Source organism: Dermochelys coriacea, chromosome 4 (assembly GCF_009764565.3).
Source record: "Dermochelys coriacea isolate rDerCor1 chromosome 4, rDerCor1.pri.v4, whole genome shotgun sequence".
NCBI lineage: Eukaryota > Metazoa > Chordata > Testudines > Dermochelyidae > Dermochelys > Dermochelys coriacea.
This window is the reverse complement of record NC_050071.1, coordinates 146225249-146234207: the sequence shown is the minus strand read 5'-3', so window position 1 is coordinate 146234207 and position 8959 is coordinate 146225249.

Below are 8959 nucleotides of genomic sequence, written 5' to 3'. Positions count from 1 at the left end.
AAAACAAAAGATAAACTAATCCGCCTTGCCTGGCTTACCTACACTGGTTGCAATATTGGAGACTTGGATTAGGATGGGTTGGAGAAGATGGATTTCTGTCTGGCCTCTCTCAGTCCCAAGAGAGAACAAACACGTAAACAAAGAGCACAAACAAAAGCCTTCCCCCTCCAAGATTTGAAAGTATCTTGTTCCCTTATTGGTCTTTTAGGTCAGGTGCCAGCCAGGTTAGCTGAGCTTCTTAACCCTTTACAGGTAACAGGATGTTGCCTCTGGCCAGGAGGCACTGTATACAGAAAGGTGGTTACCCTTCCCTTTATTTATGACAGAGACAAAGACCAGGAGGAGGGGCAATGGCATGTTGGAGATTAGATCGCTGGAAGCTGGGCAGTCTCCTGTTTGGGACTCAGAGGGGGGAGTCCAGGGCGTCCGGCCTGGGGTCCCCCCAAGGAGGACTTGGCTGAAAGTCACTTATTTCTGTGCTAACAAACTCTGTTCTACGCTGTGTTCCTGTCAACTAATAAACCTTCTGTGTTACACACTGGCTGAGAGTCACGGCTGACTGCTGAGTTGGGGTGAAGGACCCTCTGGCTTCCCCAGGGGTCCCGTCCATCAAGGGGAAATGCACAGTGTGAACAGGGATGCTGAATGCTCCGAGGTCCGACCAGGAAGGCCATAGCCAAGAAGGCTTTTTGTCCTGGACAGTGTGCCCTAAGGGGAGCCATGCTACCACAAAGTCCTGGCTGGCTTCATACAGAGCAGTTCCAGAGCATCGGACCTGTGACTCCGTTATAGAGGGAATGAACAGAACTGGGCAATTACTGAGTGATCCATGATCTGTCATCCGCTGATTGGCTCATTTCACCTAGGTAGTAATTATTGGGGCATTTAGAGCACTGGATGAGAACACCATGTTCTAATAGGCACGTGTAGGACAGTAGTGAGGCGGTGTGGATCCCCACTGCCCCGGAGAGAGATGAGTCCCTCTAGACACCAGAGTGGGCGGAGCCAGGGAGATCTGAGCCCACCCCCCAGAGGGTCAGGTGTGGCTCCAGAAGTATAAAGGCCTGACCCCAGAGCTCCCTAGGAGAGCAGCTGCCGGGGAGGCCAGATGCCTCTGGCCTAGCTTGCGATTGGGAAACTCCAGCTGTAAATGCGAGGACTGTAAATAAATGGCCCGACCTGCCCCGTGCCAGCTACCTGGAGGAGTTGCTGAGCCTGCCCCGGACTTGCTGAGCTGGCCAGCTATCCTGGCCAGCTATCCTGAGGAACCCATGGTGATGGACTCCCATGAGGACACCATCCCAACGCAGGTACCTCAAGAGGGGGAGTCTGGAAGTAGCCCGGGGCAGCTGACCCTAGTCTGGCTGCAGCACTAACAGAACCCATGTCAGTGTGTTGCGGCCAGGATCCCCACTGACACAGCAGCAGGTCTTCTGCTGATACTAGGGCCACGGGCTGGGAGGGCCTGCGTCCCCCCTGCCTAACCTCTGCCTCTTTCAGGTGGCAGTCTCCCCCTCTCCCAGGCCCTTAGAAGCCAAGGGCCTGGGCTTACTGTTACTGCTCAGGAGAGGTATTTCCAGTAGGGATAAGGAGGTGTTAGTACCATTATACAAGGCACTGGTGAGACCTCACCTGGAATACTCTGTGCAGTTCTGGTCTCCCATGTTTAAGAGGGATGAATTCAAACTGGAACAGGTACAGAGAAGGGCTACTAGGATGATCCGAGGAATGGAAAACCTGTCTTATGAAAGGAGACTTAAGGAGCTTGGCTTGTTTAGCCTAACTAAGAGAAGGTTGAGGGGAGATATGATTGCTCTCTATAAATATATCCGAGGGATAAATACCAGAGAGGAAGAGGAATTATTTAAGCTCAGTACCAATGTGGACACAAGAACAAATGGATATAAACTGGTCACTGGGAAGTTTAGACTTAAAATTAGATGAAGGTTTCTAACCATCAGAGGAGTGAAGTTTTCGAACAGCCTTCCAAGGGAAGCAGTGGGGGCAAAAGATCTATCTGGCTTTAAGATTAAACTCAATAAGTTTATGGAGGAGATGGTATGATGGATAATGTGATTTTGGTAATTAATTGATCTTTAAATATTCATGGTAAATAGGCCTAATGGCCTGTGATGGGATATTAGATGGGTGGGATCTGAGTTACCCAGGAAAGAATTTTCTGTAGTATCTGGCTGGTGAGTCTTGCCCACATGCTCAGGGTTTAGCTGATCGCCATATTTGGGGTTGGGAAGGAATTTTCCTCCAGGGCAGATTGGAAGAGGCCCTGGAGGTTTTTCACCTTCCTCTGTAGCATGGGGCATGGGTCACTTGCTGGAGGATTCTCTGCTCCTTGAAGTCTTTAAAACCACGATTTGAGGACTTCAATAGCTCAGACATGGGTGAGATGTTTTTCGCAGGAGTGAGTGGGTGAGATTCTGTGGTCTGCATTGTGCAGGAGGTCACACTAGATGATCAGAATAGTTCTTTCTGACCTTAGTATCTATGCTCAGCCCCTGCCTGAGGGCCTGAGCACCTGACTCACCATTGCCCCACCCTGACCTAGGGTCTAGGCTTACTGTGTTTATTTTTGCCTTCACAAATTCCCCACAAGACATCTTCCCCAAATTTAGTGAGGCAGTGTGGTTCCCCACCACCTCGGAGAGAGACAAGCCCCGGCTAGCCTCTCTTCAAGGACCCATAGATCTTGAAAGGTGTGTTGTGGGTGGGTTGATCTTCCTAGCAGCAGAGATGTGTCTGCTGGTTTTGCATCTGTTGTTATGGCAGGTTCTGGTGCTGCTTTCCTGGTCCGTAGGGAGCTCGCTTCTGATGATGAGCTTGGTGAGGCTGGGGGGTTGTTTGATGGCCAGAAGAGGGATTTGGGAAAGATTTCTTGCAGAATGGGGTCCCCATCGAGTATGGGTTGTAACTGTACTACTCTTATTTGAGATTGGTCCTGGATCCCACAGCATCACTCTGGGAGCTCATGTTCAGCTGTTTATCCACTGTTTATCCACTGTGACCCCCAAGTCCTTTTCAGTCACTGCTTCCCAGGACAGAGTCCCCCATCCTGTCCCTCAATCCTGATCTGCAGCCTCCTGCTATCCCAGCCCTGGGATCCCTGCCCCAGCTCTGCTGGTGCCCCCAATCCTGACCTGCCACATCCCCCTGCTGTCCCAGCCTTGGGCTCTCCCTCCCCTTGAGTTCTAATAATGAATCACAGGGCTGTGGCAGCCTGCCAACATGTGCTAGGAATGGGCCCTGGGAACATGGCCTCGTCTCTCTTCATTGCTTCTGTGACTGACCCTGTTGCAGGGAATGACAGTGAGTTTCATTGTTACTTACATAGCACCACAGAGCAGGGGTTTTCAGAATGAAGAGAGACCGACTCCCTCACCCAGACAAACTGGTACAGACGTTAGAAAACCCCCGGGGGGGAGAAGCATCTAAACTAGAGTGAGGGGACAGAGCTGGGGTAAGGGCAATGGGAGCCCAGTTACCTGCCCCGTACTCTAGGGCACCCCACCTTTACCCTTCCATGGGTTAATTTAGGCATCCCCATCCTTTCCCAGTTCCTGGGGCTCAGAGCATAATCTTCTGCTTGGCCTTTTACCAGTGCAAGAGCCTTACCCGGTAATATCCTTAACTTCTAGTTATTAACCATCACCTAAACAAAATGCACACTCTAAGCAGACAATGTGTGCCATTCCCCTAAGGCAGACAAACTTTTACTGCTGGCCAGGCAGGATCAGGTCAACCGGGTCTCCAGCTTCTGCACAATATAGTTGGAAGGATGTTGAGGTCTGGCAGCTCTGTTCTTTGGGCTGTGTCCTGGAATTGATTCCAAAGAATTTCCTTTTGGACTCCAGTTTATATAGTGAAACTTGATTCTTGCTTAGCTGTACCGTAACCAGTCATTGTAAACTAATGTCCTACAAAACTGTATTTTTCACCCATCCTAGCCCATTACAAAACACTTCTTTGCCCAATCACACCCATCACCTTAGTTGATTTAATTATGTAACAGACAAACAATCAAAGAACCAGAGAGACCATACAGACAAACCATAGAGAAGTGGGGACCATAAAGGCAAAACAATAAGGAAGTAGGGATTTCACTCTCAGCTGTTGATAAGTGGTTCCTTGCCAGACAGAACACAAAACAAAATTTTCTTTAAAGGTCTTAAGCTCTGTTTCTTTGTCCGGTGACAGTGGGTGCTCTCAGGACAGGAGCGTCTCATAGATACTAAGGTCAGAAGGGACCATTATGATCATCTAGTCTGACCTCCAGCACAACACAGGCCACAGAGTTTCACCCACCAACTCCTGCGAAAAACCTCTCACCTATGTCTGAGCTATTGAAGTCCTCAAATCGTGGTTTAAAGATTTCAAGGAGCAGAGAATTCTCCAGCAAGTGACCCGTGCCCCATGCTACAGAAGAAGGCGAAAAACCTCCAAGACCTCTTCAATCTGCCCTGGAGGAAAATTCCTTCCCGACCCCAAATATGGCGATCAGCTAAACCCTGAGCATATGGGCAAGATTCACCTGCCAGATACTACAGAAAATTCTTTCCTGGGTAACTCATATCCCACTCCATCTAACATCCCATCACAGGCCATTAGGCCTATTTACCATGAATATTTACAGGTTTCAGAGTAGCAGCCCTGTTAGTCTGTATTCGCAAAAAGAAAAGGAGTACTTGTGGCACCTTAGAGACTAACAAATTTATTAGAGCATAAGCTTTCGTGAGCTACAGCTCACTTCAATAAATGCATCCGATGCATTCAGTAAATGCATCCGATGAAGTGAGCTGTAGCTCACGAAAGCTTATGCTCTAATAAATTTGTTAGTCTCTAAGGTGCCACAAGTACTCCTTTTCTTTTCATGAATATTTAATTACCAAAATCACGTCATCCCATCATACCATCTCCTCCGTAAACTTATCGAGTTTAATCTTAAAGCCAGATAGATCTTTTGCCCAAACTGCTTCCCTTGGAAGGCTATTCCAAAACTTCACTCCTCTGATGGTTAGAAACCTTTATCTAATTTCAAGTCTAAACTTCCTGGTGGCCAGTTTATATCCATTTGTTCTTGTGTCCATATTGGTACTGAGCTTAAATAATTCCTCTCCCTCTCCGTTATTTATCCCTCTGATATATTTATAGAGAGCAATCATATCTCCCCTCAACCTTCTTTCGGTTAGGTTAAACAAGCCAAGCTCCTTAAGTCTCCTTTCATAAGACAAGTTTTCCATTCCTCGGATCATCCTAGTAGCCCTTCTCTGTACCTGTTCCAGTTTGAATTCATACTTTTTAAACATGGGAGACCAGAACTGCACACAGTATTCTAGGTGAGGTCTCACCAGTGCCTTGTATAATGGTACTAAAACCTCCTTATCCCCACTGGAAATGCCTCTCCTGATGCATCCCAAAACCGCATTAGCTTTTTTCACAGCAATATCACATTGGCAGCTCATAGTCATCCTATGATCAACCAATAGTCCAAGGTTCTTCTCCTCTTCCGTTACTTCTAATTGATGCGTCCCCAACTTATAACTAAAATTCTTGTTGTTAATCCCTAAATGTGTAACCTTACACTTCTCACTATTAAATTTCATCCTATTACTATTACTCCAGTTTACAAGGTCATCCAGATCCTTCTGTATAATCTCCCGATCCTTCTCTGAATTGGCAATACCTCCCAGCTTTGTATCATCTGCAAACTTTATTAGCACACTCCCACTTTTTGTGCCAAGGTCAGTAATAAAAAGATTAAATAAGATTGGTCCCAAAACTGATCCTTGAGGAACTCCACTGGTAACCTCCCTCCTGCCTGACAGCTCACCTTTCAGTAGGACCCGTTGTAGTCTCCCATTTAACCAATTCCTTATCCACCTTTCAATCTTCATATTGATCCCCATCTTTTCCAATTTAACTAATTCCCCATGTGGCACAGTATCAAATGCCTTACTGAAATCTAGGTAAATTAGATCCACTGTGTTTCCTTTGTCTAAAAAATCTGTTTTCTCAAAGAAGGAGATCAGGTTGGTTTGGCACGATCTACCTTTTGTAAAACCATGTTGTATTTTGTCCCATTTACCATTGACTTCAATGTCCTTAACTACTTTCTCCTTCAAAATTTTTTCCAAGACCTTGCATACTACAGATGTCAAACTAATAAGCCTGTAGTTACCCGGATCACGTTTTTTCCCTTAAAAATAGGAACTATGTTAGCAATTCTCCAATCATATGGTACAACACCTGAGTTTACAAATTCATTAAAAAGTCTTGCTAATGGGCTTGCAATTTCAGGTGCCAATTCCTTTAATATTCTTGGATGAAGATTATCTGGGGCCCCTCCCCCGATTTAATCCCATTAAGCTGTTTGAGTTTCGCTTCTACCTCAGATATGGTAATATCTACCTCCAGATCCTCATTCCCATTTGTCATGCTACCATTATCCCTAAGATCCTATTTGGCCTTATTAAAGACTGAGGCAAAGTATTTGTTTAGATATTGGGCCATGCCTAGATTATCCTTGACCCCCACTCCATCAAGAGATATTTCATGGAATGTGAGGCTGTGATTTTCTGCTTGTTAGCTCAGGCTGCTGCCCTGCTGTGGTTGCTGTTGCTTACAGTAGAAAAAGGCCCACAGAAACAACTCTGACATCATAATCAAAAAGGCTGACAAAGGAGGTGCTGTCGTCATCATGAATAGGTCGGAGTATGAACAAGAGGCTACTAGGCAGCTCTCCAACACCACTTTCTACAAGCCATTACCCTCTGATCCCACTGAGAGTTACCAAAAGAAACTACAGCATTTGCTCAAGAAACTCCCTGAAAAAGCACAAGAACAAATCCGCACAGACACACCCCTGGAGCCACGACCTGGGGTATTCTATCTGCTACCCAAGATCCATAAACCTGGAAATCCTGGACGCCCCATCATCTCAGGCATTGGCACCCTGACAGCAGGATTGTCTGGCTATGTAGACTCCCTCCTCAGGCCCTTCATTACCAGCACTCCCAGCTATCTTCGAGACACCACCGATTTCCTGAGGAAACTACAGTCCATTGGTGATCTTCCTAAAAACACCATCCTAGCCACTATGGATGTAGAAGCCCTCTACACCAACATTCCACACAAAGATGGACTACAAGCCGTCAGGAACAGTATCCCCGATACTGTCACGGCTAACCTGGTGGCTGAACTTTGCGACTTTGTCCTCACCCATAACTATTTCACCTTTGGTGACAATGTATACCTTCAAATCAGCGGCACTGCGATGGGTACCCGCATGGCCCCACAGTATGCCAACATTTTTATGGCTGACTTAGAACAACGCTTCCTCAGCTCTCGTCCCCTAATGCCCCTACTCTACTTGCGCTACATTGATGACATCTTCATCATCTGGACCCATGGAAAAGAAGCTCTTGAGGAATTCCACCATGATTTCAACAATTTCCATCCCACCATCAACCTCAGCCTGGACCAGTCCACACAAGAGATCCACTTCCTGGACACTACGGTGCTAATAAGCGATGGTCACATAAACACCACCCTATATCGGAAACCTACTGACCGCTATTCCTACCTACATGCTTCTAGCTTTCATCCAGATCATACCACTCGATCCATTGTCTACAGCCAAGCGCTACGATATAACCGCATTTGCTCCAACCCCTCAGACAGAGACAAACACCTACAAGATCTCTATCATGCATTCCTACAACTACAGTACCCACCTGCTGAAGTGAAGAAACAGATTGACAGAGCCAGAAGAGTACCCAGAAGTCACCTACTACAGGACAGGCCCAACAAAGAAAACAACAGAACGCCACTAGCCATCACCTTCAGCCCCCAACTAAAACCCCTCCAACGCATCATCAAGGATCTACAACCTATCCTGAAGGACGAGCCATCGCTCTCTCAGATCTTGGGAGACAGACCAGTCCTTGCTTACAGACAGCCCCCCAATCTGAAGCAAATACTCACCAGCAACCACACACCACACAACAGAACCACTAACCCAGGAACCTATCCTTGCAACAAAGCCCGTTGCCAACTCTGTCCACATATCTATTCAGGGGATACCATCATAGGGCCTAATCACATCAGCCACACTATCAGAGGCTCGTTCACCTGCGCATCTACCAATGTGATATATGCCATCATGTGCCAGCAATGCCCCTCTGCCATGTACATTGGCCAAACTGGACAGTCTCTACGTAAAAGAATGAATGGACACAAATCAGACGTCAAGAATTATAACATTCAAAAACCAGTCGGAGAACACTTCAATCTCTCTGGTCCCTCGATCACAGACCTAAGAGTGGCTATACTTCAACAAAAAGCTTCAAAAACAGACTCCAACGAGAGACTGCTGAATTGGAATTAATTTGCAACTGGATACAATTAACTTAGGCTTGAATAGAGACTGGGAATGGATGAGTCATTACACAAAGTAAAACTATTTCCCCATGGTATTTCTCCCTCCCACCCCACCCCCCACTGTTCCTCTGATATTCTTGTTAACTGCTGGAATTAGCCTACCTGCTTGTCACCATGAAAGGTTTTCCTCCTTCCCCCCCTGCTGTTGGTGATGGCTTATCTTAAGTGATCACTCTCCTTACAGTGTGTATGATAAACCCATTGTTTCATGTTCTCTGTGTGTGTGTATATAAATCTCTCCTCTGTTTTTTTCCACCAAATGCATCCGATGAAGTGAGCTGTAGCTCACGAAAGCTTATGCTCTAATAAATTTGTTAGTCTCTAAGGTGCCACAAGTACTCCTATCCTTAGACTGTGGCGCCTTGGGAGGCAGCTCTCAGTAGCAACCCCTCACCTGGCATGATAAGGCCTGAGCCCTCCCCCCTCAGCTGGGAGGGGCCCTTGTTACCAGATGCTCCTGGGATGAGAGGGCCCAGGCAAGATAGGGGTGCTTGGACTCTACAGTTAT